This window comes from Lepisosteus oculatus, unplaced genomic scaffold (assembly GCF_040954835.1).
Source record: "Lepisosteus oculatus isolate fLepOcu1 unplaced genomic scaffold, fLepOcu1.hap2 HAP2_SCAFFOLD_78, whole genome shotgun sequence".
NCBI lineage: Eukaryota > Metazoa > Chordata > Actinopteri > Semionotiformes > Lepisosteidae > Lepisosteus > Lepisosteus oculatus.
In genome coordinates, this window is record NW_027168341.1 from 1 (window position 1) to 19834 (window position 19834).

Genomic DNA, 19834 nt, shown 5'->3' on the forward strand with positions numbered 1-19834 from the left:
GACCCATATTCAAAAAAAAAAACCCGTCTGTAAAACGAATATCGAAGCTGCCTCTAAATCTGCAAATGAAGATGAGTCGATAAACCACTCGTTTTTCGTATAACTAGACATATATTCATTTGTTACCGATTTCATTCATTGAGCACGGATACAATAGAGGTACAGCCATTCACTGTTTGACATGTCTGCACTGGTACAGAACCGAGCAATCAGAAAATGGGTGAAACTGTCTTTAGACTCAGCATACAGTAACCACTCGGCCACCTCGTCTAGGAAACTGGGCTGTCCTGACATGGGTTGGCGCACTCCAGTTGATCTTTTTCTTTTTTTTCCCTCATACTCGAGGGTCATTTTCCTGTTCCATATGCGATTTCAACATTTTCCTTGGGAGATGTCAAGCCAGCAAGCCACTGCTGTGGTTCAGTGGCCAGTGTGGAGTTCAGTGGCCCTGTTGTACACAGAAAGCACATTGAGCTCCTTGGACATGAAAAGTTCCAGATAAAAGCCATTTGTCATCCTTTCTCTTGGTGTCGATGTTGCTATTGTATGTAAAGGTGGCAACTTGCTCAGCGAGCAGGCGGAGCACACACCGAATGCAGATGTGTCTGAGTGGTGTGTCCAAGTGGCTGCAAAAGGACAGCACTCCCGGGGCGCCGTGGCTTAGTTGGTTAAAGCGCCTGTCTAGTAAACAGAAAGTCCTGGGTCCGAATCCCAGCGGTGCCTTTTTTTGTTCTGTGTTCTCGAACAGAACTGGTCATTATGGACAACCGCATACGTCTAGACTTAATTAAATGCAAGTATTCATTTCCTGTCTTGAACGACTTGTTTTTCTTAAAATGGATGCAACTTGCAAAACATGAAATACAAACCTCGCTAATCAGCGCTCGCGGCTGGCAAAAAAAAAAGAAGTCAGCAATGTTTTTTTCTTTAACCTTAAGCCTGCTAATGGAGAAGAACCTAGTCGCCACATCACATACATCCGTTTCAACGATAAGAAGGTAACAACTATCCTCACTCCAGAGTAAATCTCACGTTGAGGGCATATTTTTTTCCACTTTACCATGAGTCGGGCTCAGCTGCACAGAGGCGAGAGCAGAGCAATGAGGTCAGGGGGATAGGGGAGTCACACGCTGGCGGTTTGAACACGCGGAAGATCACTGAGGGATCGACAGTATGTGGACCCTCCGTGCGCCATCATTCCACACTCCAGACTCTGAATCCTGCCATCCGAGTTAAGATCTCGGCGGAACCTGAGGCGCAGTTCTTTCTTAAAACGTAATCTGGTGAGCATTTCTAGAATCGTACTTGTATAGATGCAGCCTTTAATGTGTTGCTAGGTTAAAATTTATGACTTCTTGTATTTCAGTAGGCAACTGCCCTCTTGATTTCGGATTGAATTTCTTTATTACAGGGGCGCTTTTATGATGACAGAGTCATGTTCAGGTACTTTGCTTGATGGAGGAAGCTCATTTCGGACTCTGTGATCTGCTCACCTGGAAAGGTCTGCTGTACTACTACAAGAGAGAAGTAGAGTCTGGAGGAAGGGACAATTTTATGATGCTTTGGAAGGTAATGTTTTTTTTTTCTTTGAAATCGAAATGAATCAGAATATCAGTGCAAAAGACAAACTCTTGGTTTGGTTTAAAGAGATATGGTTTTAAAACAGACAAAATGTAGAAAACAGGTGTTTCTCACTTTTGGAAAAGAATGGACCGGGGGTAATATTTTACTAGTTGCAGTGCTAAGCTCACTGGGTTACAGTCCTGCAGTGTCACACCAGGGCCAGTGGTGCAATGGATAATGTGTCTGACTATGGATTAGGAGTTTGGAGGTTTGACTCCTGCCTGGCGCTGGTTGTTTTTAAACACATCAGCCTACTCCCTAAGTAGCCTGTGCTACTTACTGCATTGTAATCGTACCCAGTAAGAGATTTCCTTCATGTAAATGAACTGCACCTGACAGCTTTAGAAAAACACCTGGGCTCAGTACGGTGCTGAGAGCTCAAGTTGTACCAATAAACTTGACAGTAAAAGGTTGTAATTAGTCAAGAAATAAAGTCGAACAACAGCTGCGGGTTTGATTCTGAACGTATCAGATTGCAGCACCTTTTACTTCAATTGACAAATGATAGAGATTCGAAGAGAGATCCTTCAGACCAGCAAGCGAACCCACGGCTATTTCGGTTTTCTATCTAGGCAACGTTGGTGTCTGCAATAGCATACATGAAAGCGTGATGCAATTTCTGTGGCTACATTTGTTGCACGTCATGCACAGTAAGAGTGTTTCTAACACCAAATAAAAAGTCAACAATTAGCGATCACGCCTTCTCCTCAGTTAACCCACTGAAACCCTTGCTGTTAACAGTTCTTTAATGCGTGCTTTACGAGCACCTACATATTGTGTCGGTTCTTTCAGTTTTATTCATTAGGTTTTCAAAGGCATAAGTAGAACACCAGAGGTGCGAACGCAAGATGTGTGGTTATCTGAAGAACTCATTTCCATGGCAGCGGGGCCAAGCGATTTAGCGTTTTTATCGTACCAGGAAAGGAGAAACAGCACTTCGCCTTTGCCGCGCAGGCACAAGGAGACGTGCGGCAGACGCCGTAGTCGGCAGGATTCGAACCTGCGCGGGGAGTCCCCAATGGATTTCGAGTCCATCGCCTTAACCACTCGGCCACGACTACAGCGAGTTCGCCATCGCTGCATTCCTCCTTTAATCTAACACGGAGTGCGACGTGGCTGCGGAAACCTTTTCAAAGTCGCTCTCCGTTAAAAAAAATAAATACCTTTGACAAAATACGTGCCGGCAGATAGACACGCCTCAGAGGGTTTAAGGCTGGCTTCACGTTCAAATGATAAAGTCTCCCCGTCCGGAGGTCAAAATGCAGCTTTGGCAGACAGAACAAACAGCAACAAACCACAAATGTGGATAAGGATTTTACAAGCTGCACCACACTGCACTTTCAAAAGCATTTACATTCCTGTTAGACGCAGGAATTGCCTTTGATTTGCGTGCTTACAAACGCCATGGAAAACGAAACAAAACAAAAGCCCTCAGCTCCTGCACTTGATTATAATGCCGTTACGTGTCGAAGCAGGAATTTACGTCATCCTACCACTGCAACACGGGGAATAGAGGGAAATGAGCACACGCTACGAATCGTCTCAATCATTCCTGTTAGACGCAGGAATTGCCTTTGATTTGCGCGCTTACGAACGCCATGGAAAACGAAACAAAACTAAAGCCCTCAGCTCCTGCACTTGATTATAATGCCATTACGTGGCGAAGCAGTAATTTACGTCATCCTACCACTGCAACACGGGGAATAGAGGGAAATGAGCACACGCTACGAATCGTCTCAATCACTCCCTAGAGTCCTAAGGCGCATTGAAGGGTGCACCCCCATCATTAATCGTTGCGCCTCTGTGAAAGGAAAGCTCTTGAGCAGTCTTTGAAACAGCTCGGATGAAACACTTGATTGCTTCCATGTGCATCTGGAGCCCATTTCTTATTTTCACTTCACGCCCATTAAAGCATTTCTAAAACAGGAGATTCGCGCTTGGGAATGCGCCCTGCCTTACAAATAAAACAGGTCTACGGGTCTGAAACCCGCTCCACGGAAAACAGTTCTGTTGCGCTTTTGATCAAAGGGAGATTCGCTGTTCTTACTTTTTGATGACATAACACCCAAAGGGGCTTCTTTGGAGCTGGATTTCAACCAGCATCCTTGGCGGTATCCTTTACAGTCCTCTGTTCGGTCGACAAGGGACAGAAGGGGGCAGCTTTCCTCACACATACAGTGCAATGTACTGTAGTGTTCCCGTTCATTGAATTTGCAGTTCTGCATCAGACCTCTAACCCGTTTCCTTAGCTTGGATTTAAGCCACGAAGCAGGCTTCTACTGTATAAACGTCTAGAGGAATGACAAACTGTGATTCTGAGAGACTGTCAAAAATCGCTTTCTCCGTTTGCGTTGCAAATAAGTGAAAACGCGGTCTCAACCCAGAGCCAACGTTAGCCTACTATACCATGTTCAGCCACCGCTAGAAAATGTACGGCTCTAGTACCGGAGCGACGAGGATGGGATTCGAACCCACGCGTGCAGAGCACAATGGATTAGCAGTCCATCGCCTTAACCACTCGGCCACCTCGTCGAGGAAACTGGGCTGTCCGGACATGGGTTGGCACGCTCCGGACATGGGTTGGCACGCTCCAGATGATCTTTTTCTTTTTTTTCCCTCGTACTCGAGGGTCATTTTCCTGTTCCACATGCGATTTCAACATTTTTCTTGGGAGATGTCAAGCCAGCAAGCCACTGCTGTGGTTCAGTGGCCAGTGTGGAGTTCAGTGGCCCTGTTTATTATGCCTAATAAACAGGAGATCCTGGGTGATCCTAGATGATTGCAAGCCGTACAGCCTCCGCCATGCTTCCCAGGTGGGATGAGGTTTTGGAGTTGGTATGCAGTGTTTTGTTATCTCCAAACATAACGCTGTGCACATTTACCAACAAGTTCAGCTTTTGTCACGTCTGTCCACAGAACATTGTTCCAGGAGTTGCTCTGGAACATCCACGTGGTCTTTAGCAAACTTGAAAGGGGCAGTGGGGGCAGACACTTCCCGCCCCCCAAAGAAAAGAGCGCCAATCAGACAGGCGGAGACCAAGGACTCACAGAGCAGACAACCACAATCGCCATAACAAGAGCGATTGTGAGCGGTTTTGTTTTCTCTCTTTGACCAGCCCAGCTGCGCCCCACCCGAAAGCAGGGAAGCAGAAAAATTGCATGGAACTCATTCATGCTCCTCTCCACGGAAATCTTTAGTAAAAAGCAAAAGATTTGTATGAAATGAATAGAAACCAGAGTGCGTGGCTGCACAGCTTCAGGAGCCCAGGCCACCTTCAAGGCCTCTGCCCTGCCGGTCGTGGTTGGCAATGCACCTGGCCTTACAAACGAGCCAGTGGGGTCCGTTCAGCTCCGGGCTCATCGCCTGCGGCTCTCGGCTTGCGGGCGTGCCCAATCCGTGCGATAACTCGGAAAACACCCGGCCACACTGTGCCGGAAACGACGCACTCTGGGAAGCCGCTTTGCAAAGCGAGGTCCCAAGATCCCCTGCGGCCGGACACTTCCCGCCCCCCAAAGAAGAGAGCGGCAATCAGACGGGCAGAGACCGAGGACTCGCAGAGCAGACAACCACAATCGCCATAACAAGAGCGATTGTGAGCGGTTTTGTTTTCTCTCTTTGACCAGCCCAGCTGCAACCACCCGAAGGCAGGGAAGCACAAAAATTGCACGGAACTCATTCATGCTCCTCTCTACGGAAATCTTTAGCAAAAGGCGAAAGATTTGTACGAAATGAAGAGAAACCAGAGTGCGTGGCTGCACAGCTGCAGGAGCCCAGGCTGCTTTCAAGGCCTCTGCCCTGCCGGTCGTGGTTGGCAATGCACCTGGCCTTACAAACGAGCCAGTGGGGCCCGTTCAGCTCCGGGCTCATCGCTTGCGGCTCTTGGCTTGCGGGCGTGCCCAATCCGTGCAATAACTCGGAAAACACCCTGCCATACTATGCCGGAAACGATGCACTCTGCTACAATATGATTGCTACATATCTGCATTTGTTGGTTTTTAAGGAGTAAGAGTGCAGGGAGTTTAAACCTGCGATCCAGTGTGTTGAAGTATTTCACAACACTACCCCTAGCACATCTGGAAATAAATCCTCATAATGATTATTGCCCTGGGCATGTACCATAAAATCAGTGAGCATATATATATATATAACTGTGTTGAAGCTAGAGACACAGAATAACTGCAAACACATCCTAAATACAGTGTTCCTGCACCTTTGACCTCATCCAGAATGTATCCTTTTTTGAAAGGGATTGCTGTCAGAATGCACAACTGAATCCCAAACAGAATCTCTAGTCAAATATGATCATTTGTGAAACAGGCAAATGAGTCTCTCAGGTGCCCATTGCTCATTTTCCGACACATTTATGCAATACTTTCACCATGCATTGAGCAATAGGGATTAAAGACACCACAGGTAAGGTTTTCGCGTTGAGCAATAGGGATTAAAGATACCAGAGGTAAGGTTTAAAAGTGATTCTGAGGTGTAACACATCAGCTAGGCATCTGAAATGCGGGGTTTGAGAGCCCTTCAGGGAACACCGTACCTTAAAGGTACCAGAAGTCCACTAGTATAAGCATTAAGTCACTGTCACCCCTGTTACAATGTGATTGCTACATATCTTCATTTCTTTGGTTTTTAAGGAGTAAGAGTGCAGGGGGTCTAAATCTGCGATCCAGTGTGTTGAAGTATTTCACAACACTACCTGTAGCCCGTCTGGAAATAAATCCTCATTCTGATTGTTGCCCTGGGCATGTACCAATAAATCACTGAGCATATATATATATAGCACTGTGTTGAAGCTAGAGACCTGTATGTATAATATGATGCTAAAATGTTATTTTCACATATATTAATGTAATAAATGATTGCTTATGCTTTATAAACAAATCTAATTAAAATAAAAGCTTACGTTTTGTATTTATCTTGTACCATAGAACATGATTTTCTTTGTATTTCAAGCCCACAAAGTGTCCAAATGATGCACTACATAATATAAGGAAGATTATCACATGCATATCGGTATTATCTTTCTTATGAAAATGCATTCCTTTCATTACCTTTTACTTTTTAAAATGAACTCAAATTGTGTATAATGTAATAATTTAAGTAGAATAGATTCTAATAATATAAAGATCCAGTGTATTGCACTGGCCTGGTCAGCCTGGCCTGGTGGATGGTGCACATAGCACTTTCAGTGCTGGAGGTGTTAATGGCGGAGGTGTTGGAGAGTGATAGCTGTGTGGGATGGGTGGGTGAGTAGCTGTCGTGGGTTGTAGCTTTTCCTTTGCAGCTTGTCCTATACCTTCCTCCTGTAGGCGTCCTTGCTCTCTCTCAACTTCTGTTTTAGCTCCCATCATGTAATGATGAACATGATTTACATGACAAAAGGAAGATTATCACATGCATATCGGTATTATCTTCCTCATGAATATGCATTCCTTTCATTACCTTTTAATTTTTAAAATGAACTCAAGTTGTGTATAATGTAATAATTTAAGTAGAATAGATTCTAATAATATAATGATCCAGTGTGTTGCACTACTTCACTGCTTCACTGCTCTATGCCGTCTGGAAATAAATCCTCAGACTACTTACTGCCCTGGGCATGTACCAATAAATTACAGGAGCACATCTATATATCACTGCGTTGAAGCAGGAGACACAATCACTGCAAACACATCCTAAATACAGTGTTCCAGCACCTTTGACCTCATCCAGAATGTATAATTTCTCTCAGGGGCCCATTCCTCATTCTCAAGACACATGTATGCAGTACGTACACTATGCATTGAGCAATAGGGATTAAAGACACCACAGGTAAGGTTAGAAGACATTCTGACTATATTCTAAAATATTGGACTCATATTCTTATGATGGCAGACATGATGCTGTGTTTAAAACCGGGGTTAATGGACATTATATGACTGTCAATTCTGTTTTGTTTTGGAGACTCTTGGCTGCCTATGTGGTACAGTGCAGCGTGAAAAAAACATTTTCCAAAACTGTGTCAGCTCAAAAGTTGTAAGAAAACCTTTCCAGCTGCTTTAACTCTCTTCATTTTTGTCATTTAATTGTCTGTCGGCACTATGTGGTAGGGTTGCATGACAACCCATCTCACCACGGAAAGGAACCTAACAGCTTTTGTAAGAGAGGAGAAAGGGACCTGGCCTGTACGGAGATCGAACCCACAACCTTGGCGTTATTAGCACCACGCTCTAACCAACTGAGCTAACCAGCCTCACGACAGCAATCCTCTCTGTGCTGCAAAAAATCGAACTCAGGGAATTTCTTTTGCCCTCCTTTGAATAGAAAGCCGTGTAATTCAGTGTACGGGCTTTCTCGTGCAGTTTCATGGTTCTTGTAACCCAAATCCTACACTGGCGTGAAGTGCCCCCCCATTTCACAGCATTTTTCAGCTGATTTAAAATGTACCTAAAGGAGAAGCATTATTGAAGACCATCAATTACCAAGAGCATTTGTCAAAGGTTTTGGTGGTCATTTTTAATGACCACAGAGCGCTGTGACCTCGGTTTTACATCTCATCCAAGAGACAGCGCCCTTTTACAACACAGCGTCTCCGTCACTATGCTGGGGCATTGGGACCCGCACAGACCTCAGGGTGAGCGCCCCCCCGCCGGCACCATTAACACCGCTTCCAGCTGGAAACTTTGTTTTTCCCTGTAGCTCACCCTCATCCGGGTACTGACCTGGCTCACACCTGCTTAGCTTCAGTGGGTTTTCAGTTGCGAGTTGCAAGGGGATGCAAGTGATGGAGCCGCTCGCTGCAAAAGCCACTGTTTTGGCTGGGAATCGAACCAGAGCCTCCCACATGGGAAGCGAGAATTCTACCACTGAACCATCAATGCTCAATACCCAGGCCTTCAAAAAAGACGCTTTTTTGGTGCTCTGTTAAAAAAGCGTCGACATTACCTCTTTCAAAAGGCTTCACTTTCCTAGTCAGATTCCAAGGCTCATTGAACCCGGGCTGTTTCCTCCAGCGGTATAGTATTGCAGTTAGACAGCACGATGCCTGCAAGACTATGTCACGCTCTGACGAGACTGTCAAAAATTGCTTTCACCGATTGTATTGCAAACCGGCGGAAGCGGGGTATTGGGAAAAGTTTTCAACTAGCAATAATCGCGCCTCGGCTAAACCTCACAGGCTACGATACTGCCAATGCGCAAAGCTGACGGTTGCCAGGCAACCGCGGGGATCCTATGGAAATCGTTATCAATCGTCTCATGGCATGTCGTTGCTGTAACGCTTCATATTTGTCGTCTTCTTCTTCTAGCTTGAGGTTTTGAAGAATTTCATGACAGACAAGGGCTCCGTCGGGAACAAAGGGCGTTGTGAGAAAACCGTTGCTTATTTTCAGCAGCAGAAATACAACCCTTTAAATACAAGATGACAGAACAATGACGAAGGGCATGCCGGGAGGAACTCATACACTACAGAGGAAAGGGGGCGGGCACGTACAGTTCACATTCAAGCCACAAGTACTCTTCTCGGATGTTGCACAAACAAATCCTAACGTCCTGAAAGCATTGCAGCATGTTTGTGTCCCACTTCCCGTGGCTGCAGGACGACTGACACGAAGGGACAAACACAATCTGTGGCGTTTAGCGTGACATAGTCTTGCAGGCATCGTGCTGTCTCACTGCAATACTATACCGCTGGAGGAAACAGCCCGGGTTCGATGAGTCTTGGAATGTGACTAGGAAAGTGAAGCCTTTTGAAAGAGGTAAAGCACTGCACAACGGAACTGAGGGAGAATCTTACAGGGGATTCTGAGCGGTGTCTGCATACACGCAGTCCGATACGGGCGCTGAAAGCTTGAGCTACTCTCAATGTCATGCTGCCTTTCCTCGGAGTAAATCTGTTACATTGAAAGAATGCTTCTCGCAGGTTCAAAAAGGGACCCTTGTTAATTGGAGAAATCAATGATTTCGAATGAATTCTGTATGCGTTAAAAGACAGCTATAAACAGAAAACATGCAGGACACTGCTCATGATGTTTCCCGAGCCGAAACACAGTGCGTTTTTCCAAGCCATCTGACAAAGCCCGCCCACTGAAAACTGCAGCAGATCGTGTAAAGACGTTCAACTTTGTAACTACTGCACGCACAGGAAGCAGAATAAATTCCTCTTTTCAAACTGTCAAAGGTTTGCTTTGCGAACGCTGCAGGACATCGCACAATCTCTTTTGAACGGGGACAAACCATTTCTTATGGGGCGCAGTAAGTACAGACGTTTAAAAAGCTCCACTCATGCCGACGATGCAGCATGAAGAAGCGCAACCTAACGTTTGACAGACAAAAGCCGGGTGCCGCTACGAGCAATATGAAATCAAACTGACAGCACACGGCGTTTCGCGCTGACTCAAAAGTGATCTCGACAGACGCTGTTCTCTGCATAACGCTGAAAGAGCTAAAGAGCGTTTCTGTTGAGACGTAACAAGCTTGTTTTTATCAATCGTCTCATGGCATGTCGTTGCTGTAACGCTTCATATTTGCGGCCGGACACTTCCCGCCTCCCAAAGGAAAGAGCGCCAATCAGACAGGCGGAGACCGAGGACTCGCAGAGCAGACGGCCACAGTCGCCGTAATAAGAGCGATTGTGAGCGGTTTTGTTTTCTCTCTTTGACCAGCCCAGCTGCGCCCCACCCGAAGGCAGGGAAGCACAAAAATTGTATGGAACTCATTCATGCTCCTCTCCATGGAAATCTTTAGTAAAAGGCAAAAGATTTGTACGAGATGAAGAGAAACCAGAGTGCGTGGCTGGACAGCTGCAGGAGCCCAGGCCGCCTTCAAGGCCTCTGCCCTGCCGGTCGTGGTTGGCAATGCACCTGGCCTTACAAACGAGCCAGTGGGGCCCGTTCAGCTCCGGGCTCATCGCCTGCGGCTCTCGGCTTACCTGGCAGGGGAGATACCTTGATCAGCCTGTAGTTGGAGTAGTTGGATTGTTTTCTTGTTTTGTGGAAGCAGTGTTTGTTTTGCAGTTTGAGATGGCAACCTTTGGATCCCGCAAGAATGCTGTACGTTTTGAGCTTTTGGATGACCTCTTCATGGATCGTATGCAGTTCAGCAGAAAAGTGTTACAGAAGGAACTTGGCTTTGAACCTCGGCACTTGGATTTCATCTTCGCTCTCCCAGGTCAGAAAGCATTTGAGGTTGTTTTTGCTACCTATTCTCTGTTTGAACAATGTGTGGATGTGTTTGAGGCAAAAAGAGGGAAAGTTCCTGCCCTTGAGAAGATCAACTTGCAGCCTCTGACACAGAGAGAGAGGAAAACGGTGCATGTTGTTATGTTCTCGGAACTGGCAAAGACGGAGGACATTCACACCTGGCTTAAGCAGTACTGCACCGTCCACCATGGAACTGAGATTAGAGATGTTGACGGTATAAAAACAGGAGCAAGGAAATTCGAGGTTCGCTTGCTACCGGACAATGTAAATGGAGGCTTAAGGCACCTGCCCTCTACACTACGACTGGGCGCCTGCAATGGCTATGTTTTTTATGTGGGACAACCAAAGGTGTGTCGGCGCTGTGGTGCTGTGGGACACCTGGCATCGTCCTGCACTGTGAAATGCTGCAAGACCTGTGGCAAACAGGGACATTTAGCCTCTGACTGTTCAATGCTGCCAAAGTGCAATTTATGTGGCTCGGAAGGACACGTTTTTAAGAACTGCCCTCACGCCTACGCCAATAAACTCAAAATGAGAAAGGATGAGGCAGTGCTTGTTTCAGCTAAACCGGCCCGAAAAGCCAAAGCAAACAACAAGTCAAACAAAGAACCCTTGTTGGACAAAGAGTCTCAGCCTCCAGCCAGGATCAGTCCTGCTGTAGCTCCGGGGCCGGTGGAAAAGAATTCCACTACGCTCCCACAACCGCAGACTGCACCAGACAAGCACGAGGGTTTGAAAACCCCAGAGAACAGCGAGGACCCCTCCCCCACTCCTGCTCCTCAGAACGAGGGCCAGTGTGGGGCCCCCCGGTGGAGCGGGTCCAGCGAGGATACCCAGGATTCAGCAGAGCTGCTTTTCTCAGACTCTGCAAGTGCTACAGATGCCCTTCTCTCCTCCATCCAGTCCATCACGGAGGATCTGCAACAGCTGGTGGGTGAGGGGGAAGAGGAGACTGGTGCATCGGCTGCACCCCTTTCCCCTCAGTGCTCCCAGGAGCTGGACTTGAGGAAAAGGAAAAATGACTGTTTTCTCCCCGAGCGAGGAGGAAGGAGAGCATGGCGATGGGGACAGCTGGAACCCCTCCACCCCTCCTTCTACCCCCTTCCTTGAAATGGACTCCGTGAACGCTTTTACTGCTGCCACCCTGATGAAGGCTCATTCAGAGGATGGCTGGCAGGAAATTGGTAAGAAGAAAAAGAAAAAGAAGAAGGTAACAGGTGAGACCGAAGAGAAATGTGTTTTGTAAAGACTGGTTCCACTTTCTTATGTAATATGGCTCTAAACATAATTTCTCTTAACACCAGAGGTATCAATGACAGAGTTAAATGTCAGTGTGTCTTTGATTACCTCCAGCAGAGAGAGGGAGATGTGTTGATGTTGCAGGAGTGTGCTTTAGCCTATCAAGAGAGGTATAAAAGCTTTGAAGATAGGTGGGATAAAGGGCCTTCTGTTTGGTCAGGGGACAATAACAACAGAGCCTCTGGCGTGGCCATTCTTTTCAAAGGATGGGCTTTCAAATTGAAAAGTATTCAGAGGGTCATAGATGGCAGGTTGCTGTGTGTGGATGTGGAATGGGGGACCATTAACCTGCGGCTAATCAATGTGTATTGTCCTACTGACGTGGGAGGAAGGGTGGAGCTACTCAAGGCACTCTCTCCCCTATTGTTAAGTAGCACAGACGTGATAGTGGGAGAGGATTTTAATTGTATCTTAGAGCACACAGACAGGCAGTCTAGCTTGCCGATAAAATTGGATTCCAGCTCACTGGCCCTGCAAAACTTAGTTCAAGACTTTAAACTCTCAGACACATATAGATGTATATATCCCACAACAGCAGGATATACATGGTCAGGGAGGAATAGCAGCTCCAGAATTGACTATTGCTTTGTCTCAGAGAGAGTGAAAGTTGTTGGGGTCACTCTTCAGCCTGTCTTCTTCTCAGATCATCAGGCTTTAGGGTGTAGAGTGGAACTCCAGGGCGGGACTGTCTTTGGCCCAGGCCTCTGGAAACTCAACACAAAGCTGCTAGAGAACGAGGGGGTAGTATCCCACTACAAGGAGAAACTATCACAGTGGCTGTCCTTGCAGTGTCTGTACAGGTCAGTAGGAGAGTGGTGGGAGGAGGTGAAGGTGAGGACAAAGGCCTTTTTCATGGCTGAGGGAAGGAAGGCTGCTGCCAGACGGAGAGGAGTGCTAGCCAGGAAACAGAGGCAGCTGCAGCGTCTCTGTACACGATGCTGCACAGTGGCTTCGATGTGCTCGAGGATATCACCCTTTTAAAAAAGGACATCCGGAGCATAGCCGAAGAAAGTAGTCGAGGAGTGCTGTTAAGAAGCAGAGTGCAGTTCTTGGAAGAAAATAAGAAGTGTACTCGCTTCTTTTTCAGGAAAGTGGTAGGCTCCAAGTCTGTCATGGAAAGTGTAGTTGATGAGGAGGGACGAGAGAGAACAGAGCCGAGTGCTATCCTCTCCTGCACCGAGGCCTTCTACTCAAGACTGTACAGCTCTACAGAGTTAAAGGATGAAGAAATTCATTTTTTTACCTCAAAGCTAGAAAACGTTTTGAGTGAAGAAGATAGGGAAGTACTTGAGAGGGATTTGACCGTAGAAGAGCTGAGACAGGCTATGGAGAGCTTACAGAAGGGGAAAACTCCGGGTGCTGACGGGCTCCCTAAAGAATTTTATTGCACCTTTTGGGATCTGCTTCAGGATCCGCTACTGCTCCTATTCGAGGAAAGCTATAAGACAGAATTGCTGCCTGACTCCTTAAGAGAAGGCACTATCTCTCTCTTGTTTAAGAAAGGAGCAAAGAATGACATAAAGAACTGGAGACCCCTCAGCCTCTTAGGCGTGGACACTAAGATCCTGCGCCTACAAAATGTAGTGGCCTCACTGGTAGGGAAAGAACAGACTTGTGGGATAGCAGGACGCCTGATGAGCGACAACCTGGCCTTGTTGAGGGATGTCTGTCTGTACTCAGAGGATCGCTCCCTCCCTCTGTGCATTTTAGGTGTAGACCTAGAAAAGGCCTTTGACCGCCTAAACCGGCAGTACTTAACATCGGTACTTGAGCACATGAAGTTTGGCCCCATCATGAGAAAGTGGATTAACCTGCTGTACACAGGTAGCAACAGCAGAGTAATGGTTAATGGCAATAGATCACGCCCCTTTGAAGTCTGTTCAGGGGTGAGGCAGGGCTGCCCATTATCCCCCTTGTTATTCGTTTTGGCTATGGAGCCCTTAGCCTTTGCCTTGCGCCAGGATCAGGCCATTAATGGGATACCAGTGCCTGGAAGTGGGGGAGGAGAGGTAAAGACATCTCTATACATGGATGACGTCACCCTGCTCCTCTCTGACAATGCCTCAATTAGCAGAGCTCTGCAGTGCTGTGATCGGTTCTCTTTGGCTTCCTCTGCAAAAATTAACACATCTAAGAGTGAGATTTTTTATCAGAACTGGAGGGAGCCAAAAGAAGGACATGATCTCAGGCTGCAAGAGAAGAGAATTAAGGTCCTGGGGGTGTATTTTGGAGAAGAGATGGGAACAGTAAATTGGCAGAACAAATTGCCAATCTTAAACAAAAAACTGATGCAATGGAAGGACCGAGACCTCACCATGATAGGGAAGGTGCTGGTCATCAAAGCCGAGCTCTTGTCTGTCTTGAATTTTCTGGCTTCTACCTTCCCAATCCCACACCGTGTTGCGGCGGTGCTGAGGAGATTGATGTTTCAATTTCTATGGGGTGGGAAGCAGGAAAGACTCAGAAGGGAAATAATGTACAGGCCGCTACCCTCAGGGGGGAAGTCTGTCCCAGATATTGCTACGAAGCTGCTGTGCATTTTCCTGGCCTCTGTGCTGAGAGGCTTTGCAACAGCACCTGCAGCGCGTACCTGGACTTATTTTTCCAGGCTCTGGGTAGGTAGGGAGGTGTTCAGAGTGTGGGGTGTCAGACCCAAGCTGGACGTCCCACTCTCTGACACATGCCCTGCAATTTATGGGACAGTTAAAAGTTTTCTAAGATCTCACCCAATTGGCCATATTCCCCTCCGAGATGTCAGCGTCCAAAAACTGGAAGATTTCGTTGCACCCCAGAACAATAGGCAGACCCCTGTGGGCATTTTAACATCAGCCCAAACAAGGAAGGTGTGGAAACACACATCCTCTAAATTTCTGTGCAACATTCACAGAGATTTAGCCTGGAGTGTCGTCCACCAGTGCTTACCGGTACAAACTTTCTTGTACCGTAGGGGCCTCACCCCCAGCCCTCGCTGCGTTAGGGTGGGCTGCGGCGAGGAGGAGACTATGACCCATCTCCTGTGGTCCTGCTTTTTTGCTAAGGCCTTCTGGGCACAGTTTGAAGATTGGTTGCAGGCTCTCTCGCCCCAATTTACCCTGACCGCTGCTTTCGTCATATACGGCATCTCTCCTGTCAAACTTCCTCCTGACGTGTTTGACAGGATCTGGGCCGTGGTGAACAGTGGGAAAGACGCCCTGTGGAGAGTGAGGAACATGGGGCTGTTCAAAGGCATCGAGGTCCCAGTCAAGGCAGCAGGTAGCCTGGCCCTGTTCATCACCCGAGAGAACTATTACCTCAGAGATCTGTGGAGAGAAGGGAGGGAGGAAGCAGAAAATCTGTGGGAAATAGAGAGCATAGGTCAATATCTCAAGAAACTGTGAAAAACATTATCATGTTTAAGTAAAGAATGTGATTGGCACCAGAAAAAAAGAAAATTGTTACTATGTAACTGTTACCGTGTCAAAATGTAATGAGATGTGATCATATATACTGTTTTAAGTATGTATATTAATGTAAAGCTTTCTGATTTGTGATGTCCTGTATTTTTTTGTGAAAAGAAAATAAAGTTCTTAAAAATTGAAGTGGTTCACCCAGGGCGAGGCTCGGCCATTGCACTCCGGCTGTGCTGACCCCTGCGTATTCCCCAAATGTGGGAATCTCGACTGCATAATTTCTGGTAGTGGGGGACTGCGTTCGTGCTCACCCCTGATGTGCTTGGTCCAAAATCAGATACGGGAGGGTTAGGACACCACGAGCTGCTTGGCTGCGGAAGGATCCCGGTTCGACAGGAGTGGACGCCGCTGCTTTTAGTTAGGGGTCCGGAGAAGCATCTCAAGCTAGTTCCACTACTCCTTCCGGACGTTCATTCCCTTTTCAAAGTCAGTCGTTTTGCTGTAGTCTGCGTTCTTTAGGCTGATTATCGAGGTTAGCCTTTATTTGGTCATGGGGGGCCTCGGTACTGTATGCTGAGTCTAAAGACAGTTTCACCCGTTTTCTGATTGCTCGGTTCTGTACCAGTGCAGACATGTCAAACAGTGAATGGCTGTACCTCTATTGTATCCGTGCTCAATGAATGAAATCGGTAACAAATGAATATATGTCTAGTTATACGAAAAACGAGTGGTTTATCGACTCATCTTCATTTGCAGATTTAGAGGCAGCTTCGATATTCGTTTTACAGACGGGTTTTTTTTTTTTGAATATGGGTCACACACATGCTACAGCAACAAAACATCTCTAGAGATGAGGCTATAGATCACCTTTCCATCCTGCAGGTTTTCCTCCCAAAGCCTACGGCACCAACGGCGACCCCTGCTGGCCGGGAGAGCAAAAGCTTACAGCACCTGGTATTCCCAGGCGGTCTCCCATCCAAGTACTAACCAGGCCCAACCCTGCTTAGCTTCCGAGATCAGACGAGATCGGGCGTGTTCAGGGTGGTGTGGCCGTAAGTGAAAATCCTGGCGCCTGACTCGCTACTTGAAGCTGTGTGTGGCAGGGGTTCCGTGCCCCCCGAGCGGGACTGAAGGATCGTTCGTGTGCAACTCTTTGGAAAGGAGCTGCTTTCCAAATCGCATTGCGTGCCTGGATGTTGGCGAATGCGCTCCCTTGTGTTGGCTCGTCCCGCACTGGAGGAGGACAAACAATCTGCAAGGAGAAGCACCAGGCAAGTCTTCACCAGACAAAAACCTCCAGTGCACAGCACTCTGGAAACATTTCGGGGCTGTCGCGTGTTTATTTCAGCACGTAAAGCGCACCGGTCCAACACGTCGGCCGCGAATGGCATTTTGCAGCTGGAAGATGTCGACGCTTTTTGCACAGAGCACCAAAAAAGCGTCTTTTTTGAAGGCCCAGGCACTGAGCATTGGTGGTTCAGTGGTAGAATTCTCGCCTGCCACGCGGGAGGCTTGGGATCGATTCCCGGCCAATGCAGTGGCTTTTGCAGCGAGCAGCTCCATCACTTGCATCCCCTTGCAACTCGCAACTGAAAACCCACTGAAGCTAAGCAGGTGTGAGCCAGGTCAGTACCCGGATGAGGGTGAGCTACAGGGAAAAACAAAGCTTCCAGCTGGAAGCGGTGTTAATGGTGCCGGCGGCGGGGCGCTCACCCTGAGGTCTGTGCGGGTCCCAATGCCCCAGTATAGTGACGGAGATGCTGTGTTGTAAAAGGGCGCTGTCTTTTGGATGAGATGTAAAACCGAGGTCACAGCGCTCTGTGGTCATTAAAAATGACCACCAAAACCTTTGACAAAAGCTCTTGGTAATTGATGGTCTTCAATAATGCTTCTCCTTTAGGTACATTTTAAATCAGCTGAAAAATGCTGTGAAATGGGGGGGCACTTCAGGCCAGTGTAGGATTTGGGTTACAAGAACCATGAAACTGCACGAGAAAGCCCGTACACTGAATTACACGGCTTTCTATTCAAAGGGGGACAAAAGAAATTCCCTGAGTTCGATTTTTTGCAGCACAGAGAGGAGCACTGTCGTGAGGCCGGTTAGCTCAGTTGGTTAGAGCGTGGTGCTAATAACGCCTAATCGTACGGGCCAGGTCCTTTTCTCCTCTCTTACCAAAGCTGTTAGGTTCCTTTCCGTGGTGAGATGGGTTGTCATGCAACACTGACACATAGTGCGGACAGACAAGAGTGTTGCGGGAGAAGAGAAAAGTGTTTGAAGATTTAAGAGTGTCTAAGGTGGAGCTAAAATAAAGTGTCACAAATGCAAGTGGTTGGATTTCCAATGTTTAATATGGTAAAAATAAGCGGAGGTTATCTGCCGGTCCGGCACAGTCTGCCATGCTTTTGTCATATACAGTAAAGTGGTGTCGAACTGGGTGTCGAACTGGAGCCTCACTATTTGCATATGTGAGGCTCCAGTTATACATCGAGTGTCACATTAAATGACAAAAATGAAGAGAGTTAAAGCAGCTGGAGAGGTTTTCTTACAACTTTTGAGCTGACACAGTTTTGGAAAATGTTTCCTTCACGCTGCACTGTACAACATAGGAAACCAAGAGTCTCCAAAACAAAACAGAATTGACAGATAGGAGAAAATTCCCACTCGTCCTAAAGTTCCCAAAATCCAGCACTGAGCGTAAACAAAGTGTCTAAGTAGCATGGGAATGCTAACCCTAACCCTAGCTGGAGTTTGAGTAATCCAGCACTGAGCGTAAAAAGATGAGTCAAAGTAACGTCTAATCTGATTCGTTTCCTTAGAGCTGGTTCAGAGTTTCCTCAAGAGTTTACCTTTCACAGATGCGCAAAGAAGAATGTTGGGGGTGCACGTAACGGCGTTATATGCAAGTGCGGGACGTGAGGGTTTTCGTTTGTTCGTTTTGTTTTGCTCTGCTTTGCTTTGTTTTGCTTTTCATCGCGTTGGTAAGAGCGTAAATAAAAAGGCGATTCCTGCGTCTACCACTAATGTAAGAGCTATTTCAAGTGCGGCGTGGTGCGGCTTTTCAAATGCTCAACAGGATGACTTCGCATGCACGCGTGCTTTCATGCAGTCGTGTGTGCAACCATGTCTGCTTACGTGCAAACGGGCGTGGTTTCATGTATGCAAAAAACTTTCCTGGGCTCTTCTGAAGCACATAAAATTATTTGGAGATATACATTTGGCATTTTTCATAATTTTCTAGAAAGTGGTTGCAAGCCCGATATCATGCGAAGAAACTTCAGGATTCGGGGATCAGTCAATGGATTTTCTTCAAAGTTGGATTTTTGCACTCTGTGGACCAAGAGATGTTGTTCTATAATGTTTTTTTTTTTTTAATTTAAAAATATCATTTTTTCATGGAGCTTTGAATGGGATGGATTCACCCTCCTTTAGCCAGGACAGAGCTCCAGGAGCCTGCGTAGGATTCTAGCTTTCTCCCCTTGCAGGCACCTGGCACAGAAGACATCATTTTTTTCCTTAAAATCTTTTTTTTTTTGTGTTCCTTGTTGTTCCAAACTTAATTTTAATCACTTTTAATTAGAGATTTTATTAAAAATAGTGCAAAAAATGACAAATTTCACAAAAAATAATGTAATATAAAACGGATGTTTTTAACTTTATTGTAGTGTTTTAGAAACTAATATGTCTTCAAAAATGGTTGTTTTTCACTCCTAGGAATGAAAACTGTTGTTATATGATGTTATATGATGGGTTTTTTTCAAATTTTAAATGATCATTTTTCATGGAGCTTTGAAGGGGATGAATTCAGCCTCTTTAGCCAGGCCAGAGCTCCAGTAGCCTGTGTAGGATTCTAGCTTTCTCCCCTTGCAGGCATTGGGCACAGAGGACCTCATGGTTTTCCTAAAAATCTTTTTTTTTTGTATTCCTTGTTGTTCCAAACTTAATTCTAATCACTTTTAATTAGATAGTATATTAAAAATAGTGTAATAAATGACTAATTTCGCCAAAAATAATGTAATATAAAACTGATGTTTTTAACTTTATTGTAGTGTTTTAGAAACTACTATTCTTTACTATTGTAGAGATTCTAGAATCAACTAATAGAGAATTGAAATAAAAAAGGGCATAAGAAGACATTACCAACAACGACCACAAGATGGAGATATTGTCCAAAGAGGCAAGAAGGGCAAAGCCGCGATAAGGTAAAATCATTTTTTGAAAGAGATTGCTGTCAGAATGCACATCCGTATCCCAAACATAATCTCTAGTATAATATGATCATTTTTGAAACAGGCAAATGAGTGTCTGCTACAATATGATTGCTACATATCTGCATTTG

The 19834-nt window shown here is 46.3% G+C and overlaps 8 non-coding genes and 1 pseudogene across 8 annotated transcripts; 2 read left to right on the top strand and 7 right to left on the bottom strand.

The window, feature by feature from the left end:
• Positions 1–649: 649 nt before the first annotated feature.
• trnat-agu (transfer RNA threonine (anticodon AGU)) lies at positions 650–723 on the top strand. The gene has a single exon. It is a non-coding gene; the product is annotated as a tRNA-Thr (tRNA).
• Positions 724–2602: 1879 nt separating this feature from the next.
• trnas-cga (transfer RNA serine (anticodon CGA)) lies at positions 2603–2684 on the bottom strand. Its single transcript has one exon. It is a non-coding gene; the product is annotated as a tRNA-Ser (tRNA).
• A 1389-nt stretch (positions 2685–4073) lies between these two features.
• On the bottom strand, positions 4074–4155 carry trnas-gcu (transfer RNA serine (anticodon GCU)). Its single transcript has one exon. It is a non-coding gene; the product is annotated as a tRNA-Ser (tRNA).
• A 596-nt stretch (positions 4156–4751) lies between these two features.
• LOC138235169 (U5 spliceosomal RNA) lies at positions 4752–4865 on the bottom strand. Its single transcript, XR_011188054.1, has one exon. It is a non-coding gene; the product is annotated as a U5 spliceosomal RNA (small nuclear RNA).
• Positions 4866–5258: 393 nt separating this feature from the next.
• LOC138235170 (U5 spliceosomal RNA) lies at positions 5259–5372 on the bottom strand. Its single transcript, XR_011188055.1, has one exon. It is a non-coding gene; the product is annotated as a U5 spliceosomal RNA (small nuclear RNA).
• Positions 5373–8671: 3299 nt separating this feature from the next.
• Positions 8672–8813, bottom strand: LOC138235134 (U4 spliceosomal RNA). The gene has a single exon (XR_011188019.1). It is a non-coding gene; the product is annotated as a U4 spliceosomal RNA (small nuclear RNA).
• Positions 8814–10281: 1468 nt separating this feature from the next.
• LOC138235153 (U5 spliceosomal RNA) lies at positions 10282–10398 on the bottom strand. The gene has a single exon (XR_011188038.1). It is a non-coding gene; the product is annotated as a U5 spliceosomal RNA (small nuclear RNA).
• Positions 10399–15677: 5279 nt separating this feature from the next.
• On the top strand, positions 15678–15813 carry LOC138235201 (U1 spliceosomal RNA; annotated as a pseudogene).
• A 623-nt stretch (positions 15814–16436) lies between these two features.
• On the bottom strand, positions 16437–16555 carry LOC138235133 (5S ribosomal RNA). The gene has a single exon (XR_011188018.1). It is a non-coding gene; the product is annotated as a 5S ribosomal RNA (ribosomal RNA).
• Between the last annotated feature and the right edge of the window lie 3279 nt (positions 16556–19834).